A 13,135-nucleotide genomic window follows, 5' to 3' on the forward strand; every position below is an offset into this window, starting at 1 on the left:
CGAGTGTTTCCTCGCGACGCGAATCCGACTTATTGATTTCGGTGCTTAGGCATTGTCGCAGTGGGGGAAGACAGTACTCCCGCCCTCGATAAGGGTCCGAGCTGCACCACCAGATTTTTCATCGGTTTTTAAGTCCGAAGCCGACCGTGAATTTCTGTGGATTGTTTTATCCCTCACACCCATCCTACCCTTAGTCCTGTCGTCCCGCCCTTCCTCGCCTACTCGTAGCCGTCCTACGTCAAATACTTTTCCATTTTGATCATATCCTTCTCGCTTCCTTTTCCCCATATTTATATGCTCTACATATTCAATAGATTAATAAAGATGAATATCAAACAGCTTAATTATATATTGATGTGTTTCAGATATTTAAATTTATATGTGAGATATTTATAAAACCAACATCCTATACCAAACCTAGAGATGAAAACAGATGAGGATATCAGGACAGATGATGGGTAGCATCTACAAGTACTGTAGTAACATATATCTGACATCGTCATCCGACATCCAAATAATGGCAAATACATATGTCAGGTTTCTTTTATCCAATATTCAATACAACATTCCCCTAATAATCAACGTCTGATGTAAGATTGGGACACATGAACACTAGATGGCTTAACCTGCCTGCCCAATAAATTGTTGATATCAGGGTGGCACAATGGTGGGCATCTAATCAGATAAGTTGTGCTGGCCTCTTTTTATTTTTAGATTGTGCCCATTTCCTTGATACAACAAAATTAGCTTTTATAATTCAAATAACTCTGAAAATATAAAAATAGCTAATTATAGAATTCGGGGGCATCAAGAATGTCACGAAGACAATTGAAGCATCAAGATAAGATCGGTTGTGCTCAATATAGAGGAGATAACTCAAGCAAGATGATGAAATGAAGTCCTTGACTAAGCCAGCAAAATGTCAACTAGGAGCTTTCCGATGATTTTTATACACGTATTTTAAAATTAATTTTTATTATTGGCAAAACATGATGCTGGTTATGACCAATCCATGGGTTGTGCTCCTAGACCGAACCAATTGTGCCATGGATTCTACCTTGGGGGGTTTTATATTTATAAGGTTGAGTGTTTAGAAGAGTTTCTGGGCATGGAGCCAGCATAAATATCCCAATTATAGGTGGACCCCACTGGCCCACGCCTATGATACCGCTGCATAAAGAAAAATAATTCAATAGTAATACCACTGCATGTCATGGTGGAGAGATCAGGTGCTAGCAGCTCGTTCATGTCCCTTAGAGTCGGTGATGCATAGATCAAGTGTTATGTCTTTGCACCCATCAGGTATCATCTTAAAGCTCCATTAAGGGTACAACCTTTAGGCAAGACATCATGCACCCTTGCCTCTAGCATACCAAGTGATATGCCACTCATGGGGACATGAGTGCAAGAGTTTGCCATTTGAGGAGAGCTGGCAAGCCGAGTCTCTTGACGCGATGGATGCTTCCCGGGGAAGATCCTGCCAACTATTATAGAGAGAATGGGTGCACGAGTATGCCACATAGTTGGCGAGGGCCTCCACCATTTGATTACCCTAATGTAGTTGGTGGAAAATGCTGATGAGGAGTGTGAGACACTACGTGATGTCTCCCCATACACTTCAGAAATGCCACTTGGAGCATGAGCCTTCATGGAGTGTATCCACTAAGAACTATAAGTGCAATTCTATGAAGATACCATGAAGGTTTTACTACTCACAAAAGAGTAAGCCATCATGCATCACCATACCCTCTATTGATGTGTTAGTTTCAACTCCATAGAAATGTGAGAGTCCAAAAATGATACTCCTTGTATGATCTCGAAGGAGACCACCTCCACTAGTTGGGCACGAGTTCTTTTTGGCTGTGATAAGTCCAAATTTGGATAGTGATTTAACACGACGTGCCGATATCGAATGGCTCGTGTTACACCACAAAGAAAGGAGGGCGGATCATGCGGAGTGACAGAACAGGGCGGCCACGTCGGTAACAATGATTGGGTGAACTTCAAACTTCACGGACGACAAGGTGTTACTATGATGTCGGTTGTTAGTGACTAAGCTAGCTATCATCGAATGGAGGTAGGCATCGGCGGCGGTGGTTCATCCTACGGTGGCATGTACTTTGCGGCGGTAAACTGGCGACGGCGGGTCGTCTGGCGATTGCTCTCCTTGAAACTACTCTAGAGAATACTAGGTGCGCATGTGGCGCGTGTAGACACAGCAGACGGCTCAGAGGCGAGCGCAGTGGCCCAGCTAGGCGTGGTGACGGGCTCAGAGGCTAGCACGGTGGCAAGGACAGGGACACAACTAGGCACGACGATGGGCTCGAAGGCGAGCGTGGTGACGAGGATGACGGTGGTGCAGCTAGGCGCGACAACGGGCTCAAAGGCGAGCATGGTGGCGAGGATGGCAACGACGCAGAGTGGCGCAAGTAAATGCGGCGACGAGCTCGGAGGCGAGAGAGGTGGCACGGACAGTGGTGGCGCATGTAGGCGTGGCAGCGGGCTCGGAGGCGAGCGCAGTGATGAGGACAGCGGCAGCGCAGGTAGATGCAGCGACGGGATCGGAGGCGAGCACAGTGGTGAGGACGAGGATGAGGGCAGGTTGGCGTAGTGGCACCGGTAGGCATGGCGGTGGGCACGGTGACACAACATGGACGTAAATGCAGCCAAGGCAGGCGGTGCGACTGTGCGATCGTGGCTGCGGCTGGGCTGCCACACGGCTTCACGACTGTGCGGCTACGGCTGCTATGCAGTTATACAGCTGCCCGGCTGCGGCTGAGGCTGCACAGCTGCATGGCTGTGCAGCTACGATTGCGGCTGCACGGCTGTGGCTACACGATTGCCGCTACGGCTACTACGTAGTTACGCGGCTGCGAGTGCGGTTGTGACTGTGTGGTTGCGGCAGCGGTGCCGCGAGCGGTTGCGATCGCTGCGGGCGGCTGTGATGGAGAACCACACCATCGAACGTGCCTTGGCTCGTCATCAACCTCGTCGCGAAGCCTGAGCCGATGTGAAGAACCCGAGCTTCCACTACCAGGTTTGGGAAAAAATACATCCGTGTCGTGGTGTTTTCTCATGGTCGTGCTGTTTTACTATCTTATGGAGGTCCTCACGATTTTACGGGGTCCGTTTTACATCGTTATTTTATTTAGTTTTACTATCTTATGGAGACCACTCCTGTGCGTGTACGGCCTTCCCCCCCTTAGAGTTTGTGTCATGTGTCCATTATGTTTTGTCACACCCTTGAGTGGGTGGGGAGGAAGCCATGCAGGACTTTAACCCCTAAAGAGGGTCCATTAGGGCACCTTTGACCCTTCCTCCCTCCCTCTTTTCACTATAAAGGGAGGGGACTACCATCGTTTAGGTACAGACCCATTTTATCGTGAAGAAAAATCTCAGCATGTTTCTTTTGAAATTTTAGGGTTCTCTAGTTACGTTCTCCTTTTCCCCACCCTTCCCCTACTCTCTCTTCCTCCCGTCCTCCTCTCTCCACCATTCGCCACCCCAACTCTCACTTCCCCAGACTGCTAGAAAGCCTCTCTTGAATTCCCGACTGACACTAGTCGACAACTTACACTATTCGCCCCCCCCCCCTCCCCCTATCATGTTTCCCTCGATTCCCCCTTAAGAAGTTGCAACTAGATGTTTTCTGACCCAGGGTAGACTCCCGAAGCATATGTCCAAGCAGCAGACTGCTCAGGGAAGAAGTCAGTCCAACGTCGACGTCCAGAGCTCGGCGAGGAACTATCCCCCCCCGCGAAGATTCCTCAACACGCCAGGAGCGCCTCTCGCCTTGTCTTTGTTCTTCTACAATGGTCAATACCGCCCCATCGTCGACGCCTGGCCTGATCAAGGATCCGATGGTCGGCGGACCTTATCATCACCGGATATTTACAGGCAGCACTTCTAGGAGGCAGCCGAACCACGGCTCGGTCGGGAAACGGAACATGATCCCGCCACTCACATGAACGACCCGTGAACCATCCCCCCCTTTTGCTGTTGTAGCCTAACTTGTATGTTGATCGTTCCTAGCGCGGACCGCACAGTGTGAACGCTCAGTAGTAACACTTCTGTTACACCCTCTTCTCCTTCTCCATCTGTTGACATCTGCCGCCAAGGAGTCGGCCGTCCATCATTGCCTCCACCACTCCTGCTCTGGTCCAACGTTTGAGCAGCCAGGACCCTATCCGTGCATCCCGCCCTTGCGGACACCCTGTCACCTCTCGGACCTGCAGCCTCGACTCTTCAAGTTCAACTCCCCCACCGCCTTAGACAATTGCAGTATGGTTACTTCGTTCGGTGTTGGGTTTGGACTACTCCTCTACCGTGAGAGATCCCTTTGATGATTATATAGGAGTAGCCACCGTCTCGTGATAGGATATTCCTTGACGGTAATGGGTTAGTTAGCTGACAGTGATGGTATGGATGCCACTGGACGGTGACTCATCTCCCATTCCCGTCGGTCTTCGAATTGGTCTCTCGGATCATTGGGAGTCTGGACACGATTCGACATTCCTCGGTGTCCCCCCTGCTCCTCGCCCTGCATCACTAGCCACTGCGTTTCCTTGTTCAATTTTCCCCTTTTAAATTTGCTTGCACTTTTATTACTTTGCATTCCGCCAATTGTAGCTACTCTAGTGGTGCAACGCGATGACCCGAGCACGTCATGTTACATCAGGCTACAGTCACTACTGGCAGTTGCGGCCGCTGTGGTTGGATGCGGCTGTTGCAGTTGGCTGCAACCGCTGCGTTTGGCTGCGGGTGTGGTCGCACTGTTATGGCTGCGCTGTTGCGGCTGCGCAGTTGCGAGTGTGGCTGTGCGGCTGCGTGGTGCGACTGCGGCTACCCACCTGCTTTGCTGCCCACCTGCGCGTCAGCGCAGTTGCAACTGCACGGCTGCGCGCCTGTGGCTACGACTGCTACGCGGTGGCGGGCGGCCACGGGCGAACTGTGGCCGCACTGGTGGCTGTGGCTGCGCTGGAAGCCGTGACCATTACAAGAAGTTGGGACTGGCAGCAGCCGCTGCATCGGCTGCGGCCACTACGGTCGACTACGGCCCTTGCCGATGCTGCGGTCGCTACGTGCGGCCGCGGCTCGTGCGGTCTGGTCTAGCGGCGGTGGTTGCGCTCTAGTCTGGTGGCGACATGACAAACCCACCGACGGCGATGGGGCGCCAGCGAAGTCGGCTGCGGCACTTCAGCAAGGGGGTACGATGGTAGCCCTAACCTCTCTCTATATCTGGAAGGGGCATTTCGATAATTATCCTAACACTAATAAAACTAAACTAAAAAAAGACATAAAATAATCCAAAAAAGGACCAACGGACTACATTGTTACTTTCTTTTTTCACTTGCTCTCCTCTCTTACGATGGGCACCCTCCCCCTCTTATGGGGAAAATATGGGCCTTCCCCCTTAGAAAAAGGGGAAGAAGGCCTAAAATTTTAAAAGAGGGCCCAAACTAGGGAAAAAAATACAGATACACGAGGGGCGTGCGAAAAAAACATAGAAGATATGACTTTAAGGCTGGATGGTCTCCCATTAGATAGTTTTATGTCCTTGTTTCAATTTGGACCTAATCAACAATATTTATGAAGATTTAATTTCAGAATTTTTATTAAGCTTTGTAATAAAAGAAATGAGTTCAAAAGTGAGAAATATACTTTCTAGGAGATTTTGTGATTTTGGTTAATTTATATAATTTTTTAGGATTTAAAATAAAGCATAAATACAAAGAAAAACACTAAAATATTTTTTACTAATTTTCCTAATTTTAATGAAAACAAGAAATATAAAATCTATATTTGTAGATTGTTTTCTAGAATTAATTTCACAACAAACCACATGAAATAATAGATATGAGAGTTAGAGATTTTTCATTTTTTGAATCCTATAATTACTAGAATTATATTTATATTAATATTTGAGAATTTTCCTAATTTTTAAATCAATTTTTAAATTCTGAAAAAATTGAATTTACATGAGCCGGTTCAGTCTGTTCAACCCGCTTCGAACTGGTTTTGTTGCTCTTGGACATATCCAAAATTCAGCTAAGTCCTAAGGGAGGGAGCGCCCTTCTGCCCGATGGGCAGGCTTCTGCAATGCGTGCGACCCTGGACCAAAGTTGTGTGATGGCTCACATGTGCTGTCGTGCAACGCACAACACCGCACAACAGCGAGGACAAATGGGAAAGTGGATTTTGAAGTATAAAAAAATGGTTTTTTGTGATTTTCAAGAGAGACAAAAAAAGATAATGATGGAGGGTTTAGAGACAAGATTAAAGACCTTAGATAGAGAAAGGAATGGGTTTAGAGAGAGAAAGTGGTCAAATGCGAAGATAGAGAGAAATTGAAGAAATGGTTTATGAGAATTGTGAAGTGGAATATAAAGGTAAAACTGGTTGGGATTTTTTATGAAATTTTGGGGGAACAAATTGGAGTTATGGGTGAAGGTCTAGAGAGAGAAACATATGATTTTAGAGAGAAAAAGTAGGAAAACTAAGTATTTAGACTAAGAAAGTGATAGATTCGAAGGGGAAATAGATAGAGATTGATGGGAAAATGGAAATCTAAGTTCCTAAAACTGTAGTACAAGTCTAGTGAGCCTTCAATGCTTCCTCTCAAGTCTGGATCCATATATTTTTCCAGGATCATGCATTTTTCAATGCAAACAAGAGACGAGAAGAGATGAGATTGAATGAGAACTTCAGGAAACTTACATCAAGCAGGTTGAGCAATCTAGATTCTGAAAATGCCTTGTCCTTCTAGCCAGCCTCTTGCTAGAGCACATCCAAAATGAAGGAAAACGATGGAGGAAAAGAGTATTTATTTGTAGGGAGAATAAATAAAATACCCCTTTGGTCATTTTTAAATCTCTTTCATTGGCATTTTACCTCCTTGTTTCCCATTGGTTGAGAACTTTTCCTTGTTATTTTCAGCTTGTTTTCTTTTGTAAAGTATTTGGGAGCCATAATGGTTAGATCTGGTTGTAGCCCATCTTTGTCTGGGTGATCTTTTGAAGGTCCACAACATCATTTGACCACTACAAGCCAATTTGTAGAGTCAATGAGCTCCCAAAAATTCTCCCACTCATTAAGAGTTGCATCTTCTCATTCCTATATATTTCTGCACAAGTGGAACTATAAAATACTCATCCGTAGTAATACTGCTTGACTTCAAAGAAGTTAAGGAGGTTAGTTAAAAATAGCCATAATGTGCAAAAACTAGAATTTATAGCTGATACATAAATATTCAGTTAATCCAAATAATAATATGATAACTTGAAGATTAATAATACCAAAATCACCTAAAATCTATAAAAATAACTATGCATTTATCTTGTTATCAGGCCGCGCCATCCATGTTGAGCTTGATAGAACCCAATTGTGACGGGTACCAATGTCCAACCTGTAGTTGGATGGTGATGCTAGTCAAAACGACAGGGATGCCCCAAGAGCAGAGTGTGTCACACGTAGGTAGTGAGCGACGAACAATGGGGAGTACGAGGTGATGGGTTTGCCATAGCAATTGCTTGATGCGGCTCATTATAAATTGTGCATGGTGGACTCTACAAAATGAGAAGAGTTTCACCTATTCAGTACCTCAAATAGTAAGTATGCTGATAAGAACTAAGTGATAACACCCTGAATTCGGTCTTTATTTCAAGTAATTTATATGCATTTAGGAGATTAAAATAGGGTTGTTATCATATATTTACATGTAATTAATGTTTCCAAGTGATTTTTGATTTTTCCCTAATTTTCTATTAATTTTATGATTTTTTTGGGATTTATTTAAGCTTAAAATAATAAAATTTTAATGAAAATGACAGATTTAAAATCACTTGGAAACATTATGGCCTCATCTTGGCTCGTACTTCCCATCAGGTTTAAAATCACCTACGTGGCCTCATCTTGGCTGGCGGATGAGAATCCGACGGCGCTTAATGAGGGGGGCCACCGGGCGGTAAGTTCCCGCCCGCGCGATGCACACACGAGCGGTGACGTGGCATTTTTCTACTCGCCAGCGCTGCGAAAAATGCATGCTTGAGTGCATATTAAATTACACCATCCATTGTTTTTGATATTTTCTCTTTGATTTTATTTTCGCCAAGGGGGTACGTGGTGCTCACAGAATAATCCCAAAATTTACAGTTCAAATTGTGCCAGCCAATCAGTGGTCGACACATCATGGCATGCAAAAGAAAATTTAAATTGAATAAATGAAAATTGATCCAACGGCTATGATTGGTCAATTTTCATTTATTAATAACTTTTGATCTTGAAGTCCGATTGAGATGATTTTTTTATGGATTTGCTCGTCTTGACCTCCTCTATCTATCTGTATTTGGATCATTAAAATCAAGAAGACATTATAGATAAAATGTAATTACTAAATGGGGGAAAATGGTAATTTTTGTTATGCAACCTAAGTATGAAAGCCAAATTTCGAGAGGAGTCCATTCTGGATGGTGCTCTATCACAGCTGCAAGACAGAGATGAGCTCTAGCTTGGGTCAGCCTGTTTGTTATCTTTTTCTTCTTTGTATTTGATTTTTTGGTGTATTTGGATAATGTTTTAGTTAAATTCCTTTATCGTTCTGCTTGATCTTGGTATGAAATTCTAAATCGCTGGGCTTGAGCGAAATGTACAAGCCCTTATTGAGATTGAGAAATTGATGTCGGACGTCATCGGGGACGTCGTCTAGTTGGCATTGAGTATGATGGCTAAGTACCGATAAGAGATAGTGGTATCGAACGTCGACGGTGTCGTCGTCCGACAAGTAACCCTAACGGGTCGATGTAACTACGATGCAAGTATGAATGTCCTATGTGTTTGATGCAATTTTAAACCCCTGTTGTCAATTTTAGCTTATACAATAAAAGTTATAAAAACTCTATTTAGAATCTGTAGTGGTAAGTACGAGTATCGTCCAAGGGAAGCTAGTAAGGAATCAATTTGATGTTATTCTTGAATAATTTGAACCTAATTGGGGTTAATTTAATCTTCAACAGAGATAAAATTACCCTAATTAGAGGAGAAATGTAGAAAGGGGGGTAGAAGAGATGAGATGAGTAGAAGAAATAAGGGGCTCTAATTTGAATTAATTGATCCAATTGAAAGGATCAAAGAGTTCAATTAGAGAGATTGAGAAGAAGATTTTGATTTTTTTTGGTTGATTCTGTTGATTTGATAATTCAGGAAAAAAACTACCCTACTGAATATTGGAATAGGAAATTCAATCTCCTAGAAAGTTAACCCTTTTTATGTTGTTTTTTATAGTTTTCTTGAAATGCACTTGAATAACCAGTTAAATCTCTCAATTACTCCTCTCAACCCTACTGAATATTGGAATGGGAGCTCAAGCCAAGCTATTTAGAAGTTCAGACAGAAATTAAGAAGAATGATTAAGAGATTCAACTAATCACATCCAAAATACACCCAAAAATTCAAATAGAATGAAGGAAAAAGTACCAAACAAGTTGATCCTAGCTGGAGCTCCTCTCTGTCTTGCAGTTGTGATCGAGAACCATCAAGAATGAGCTCCCCCTCTCGAAATTTAGCTTTTATACTTAGGCTACATGGTAAAAATCACCATTTTACCCTCATTTAGTAATTAATTTTTATCTATCAATGCTTGATCTGACAGAAAGAGGGGATCAAGATGAGCAAATCCATAAAAATAATCATCTCAATCGGACTTCAGGATCAAAAGTTATTAATAAATGAATTTTAAACCAATTTAAGCCATTGGATTTAAATTCATTTATTTATTCATTTCTTTTTTTTAGCACGCCATAATGTGTCGCCCTCTCATTGGTGGGCGCATTTTGAATTCTTTTTTTGCAAAAAAGTCCTTTAGAAAACTTGGAATTGCTGCTGAACGCCACCCAAAAATAATTGTGATTATGCCCCTTGCGCATTCTCTCTCCTTTGATTTTTTCCTGAAAACCATTAAAAAAATAATAAGTAATTGCAATAAAACCCTGTAATTGCTTAAATAATAGCTTTACGCCTGCATACACAATCGAGAGCTGTTTTTAAGGGCATAATTACAACTGCAATTTACGACAAGCCCTTCAAAGTTTGAAAATAGCTTTAATACTCATTTTTGCCTTAAAAATATATCATTTTCTTAATAAAAAATGCATTTCTTCCTCAAATAAATCTCAGAAAAATCTAATAACATCCTAAAAAAATCCTAGAAAATTCAGTAATTCATCTCCATGCTAATAAATCTCAAAATTAAATATTAAACCTGCCATTTCATTTAAAAATAATTATTTCAAGCTCAAATAAATCCCTTAAAATTCATAAAATTAGCAGAAAATTTGAGAAAAATCAGAAATCACTTGAAAATAGTATTTTCATGTAAATATATGATAACAAACGCTTTTAATCTCGTTAAATACAGTAAATTGTGCTGAATTACTTGAAATAAAAACCAAAAAATCTCAAAATTAAATATTAAACCTGCCATTTCATTTAAGAATAATTATTTCAAGCTCAAATAAATCCCTTAAAATTCATTAAATTAAGAGAAAATTTGAGAAAAATCAGAAATCACTTGAAAATAGTATTTTCATGTAAATATATGATAACAAACCCTTTTAATCTCGTTAAATACATTAAATTGTGCTGAATTACTTGAAATAAAAACCAAAATTAGGGTGTTATCAGTGTTGTACGTGCAAGCTCTGACTCGAGGGAGGCGCCGAGCTCCAAGCTTGGACGGGGTCGCCGGGTGACGGTGACGGTGGCCTCTCGAACCTCATCGGAGTGACGAAGGCGTCTACGACCGAATAGATTCTATCCGTAGGGCTCGCACATAACGGACATACTCGTCCGTACCAGAAGACATTCATAGAGTCGTAGTTTTCTCTCAATTTGTCTCTCTCGCCTACCTAACCCAAGCGCGGTGGAGACAAGACGAACACGTACTGCAAATGGTAATTAAACGAGCAGCGGAGAGGACGACGTACCTTGTTGGCATTTGGCTCGTCGTGCAATGTCATCGACGATCAATGGCAATCAGGGTGAGTATGGTAGAGAGTCGCCGGAGAGATCACGGCGGCTCGACGAGCAAAGGGCGATGCCAGAGCTATAGGTAAAGGGGCGGAGGAGAGGAAGACGGGAGAGGCAGCAGTCGCAGCTCAAGCCTGCAACTGGTCGTAATCGGTTGAATCGCCTCAGTAGCAGAATACCTGTCGGGGACGGTTGACGGCGCAAGGCGAGCAGGCAGGGTATCTCAGCTCAGTGTTAACCAGAATCAAACACTTGGCGAGTAGAGTACCATGAACGGACGGTTCAGCAAACCAGGCGGTAGACGTTCGTGGTGGAGGAACCCAACACCGAGAGTTCCGCAGCACGACAGCGACTAAGTGACGGCAAGAGGAGTTCGTCGAGGGACCCAACAGGTACACCCTCATCCCGTCGGGAATTGAGCGGCGACCTCCACTGCAATTTCACCACAGAGTCGAGCGACTGCTCCAGCAGATCCCGATCAGCAGAAATCTCGATCAATTTGGAGTCTCAGTCAGCACGAATCACAACGGTAATGGGATCCCGATCAGTCAAAGCTTAGACCAGGATGTAAGTCCTTAGTCTACCGGACTCATGAACGATCTGGAATTCTCGACCAAGGAGAACTCTCGTTCAGGTCGACCGTGGAATTCTCGATCAGGGGGGAAGGGTGATCCAGTTCGCTGTAGGGATGTTGCTCCTGGTTCGATCCAGACAAATAAGCCGCACGGGTAGCAGTCGGCGACTCCAGGCAGGGTTTCGGCCATGCCGATTGACAAAATCGGCATCGAATGTCCGTGACCGGGATTTGCCTCCGCGCTGAATTGAGGGGTTCAGGCCGTGGGGAAAAGGGCGGAGGGTGAGGCAGATTTGTTTGGTAGATCTGCGATCCCCTTCCTCCACCCAAGGCTTCCTTTTCACCCACTAACCTCTATTCGATTGCCGACCTTAGAGCGACAGATCGGTGATGTTCCTCTTGCGTTCGTTGACGTCCGACGATGGTGGGAGCTAACGCTCACCCAGCAAGAGATTCACACACGCACACCTTCAATTAGGAGTCGGGAAAATCTACGGGCAGATTGGAATTCCCTTTCCCAACCTTCTCGTCTTCCTCTTCTCCCCTCTCTTATTTTCTCTCTGAATCGAGGGGGCAAGACCAAGAAAATGCTAACAACAAACTTCAAATATCCTGGTCTAAGGGGGCTTAGGCGCCCCCCTCTTCCCTTATAACGGGGAAGAGGTCAATGGGCCCTCCCCCTTAGTGGGTCAACAAAACACAAAGAGGAATCCATTAGGGGCCCTTATAGAATGGGTCCCCATTACACATAGAAGGGGGAGGAAATTAAAATAAAAGACAGAAAAGGGGAAGGGGAAGGCCCCTTTCCACGACGATGAAAACGTGGGCACGGCGAGTCGCAGTGCGATGAAAACAGGATGGCGAATATGGAAAACACGAGACACGACTAGGAAAACGACGAAAATAAAAATGGGATAATCGAGCGATTTCACCCGATCTTCGACAATGATGGCGGGCAGTGCGGACAACGTTGTCGACGATCTTCGATGGCGTGCGCCATCAGAAATCTACCTAGCTATTCAAAGTGCACACAAAAAAAAACTATTATAAAGATATTTAATTTCTAGGAGATTAAATTACCCGTTTTACTATCTAATAGTGTAGTTATTTCTGAATTATAAAACCAACAAAAACAATCAAAACATAATCAAATTTCCTTCTGAATCCCTCTAATTGACTACTTTGATCCTTTAAATTGGATCAAATAATTCAATTTCGAGCCCATATTTCTTCTATTCCTCCTATCTCTCCGACCTCCCTTTCTAAATTCCTCATTTAATTAGGGTGATTTGATCTTCATTGAAGATCAAATTAACTTTAATTAGTGTCAAATTATTCAAGTAGATCATCAATTGAATTAACTTACTAGCTTCCCTTGGACGATACCCTTTACTTATCACTACACATCTTAAGTAGGTTTTTTTTAAATTTGATTGTATAAGCTCAAATTGGCAACGACAAGGGGATTAAAATTTAGTAAAATTCATCCCTATTTTTGGCTTATCACTAAGCTCAAGGCGTGTTCAGTATAAACATCTT

At 43.5% G+C, this 13,135-nt stretch overlaps 1 long non-coding RNA gene across 1 annotated transcript; it reads right to left on the reverse strand.

Moving 5' to 3' along the window:
• Positions 1 to 9,662: 9,662 nt before the first annotated feature.
• On the reverse strand, positions 9,663 to 12,209 carry LOC144703618 (uncharacterized). The gene is made up of 2 exons (XR_013581578.1): positions 10,686 to 12,209; positions 9,663 to 9,941 (listed from the first exon to the last, which is right to left on the reverse strand). It is a non-coding gene; the product is annotated as an uncharacterized LOC144703618 (long non-coding RNA).
• Between the last annotated feature and the right edge of the window lie 926 nt (positions 12,210 to 13,135).

Source organism: Wolffia australiana, chromosome 5, assembly GCF_029677425.1.
Source record: "Wolffia australiana isolate 7733 chromosome 5, ASM2967742v1".
NCBI classification, from domain to species: domain Eukaryota; kingdom Viridiplantae; phylum Streptophyta; class Magnoliopsida; order Alismatales; family Araceae; genus Wolffia; species Wolffia australiana.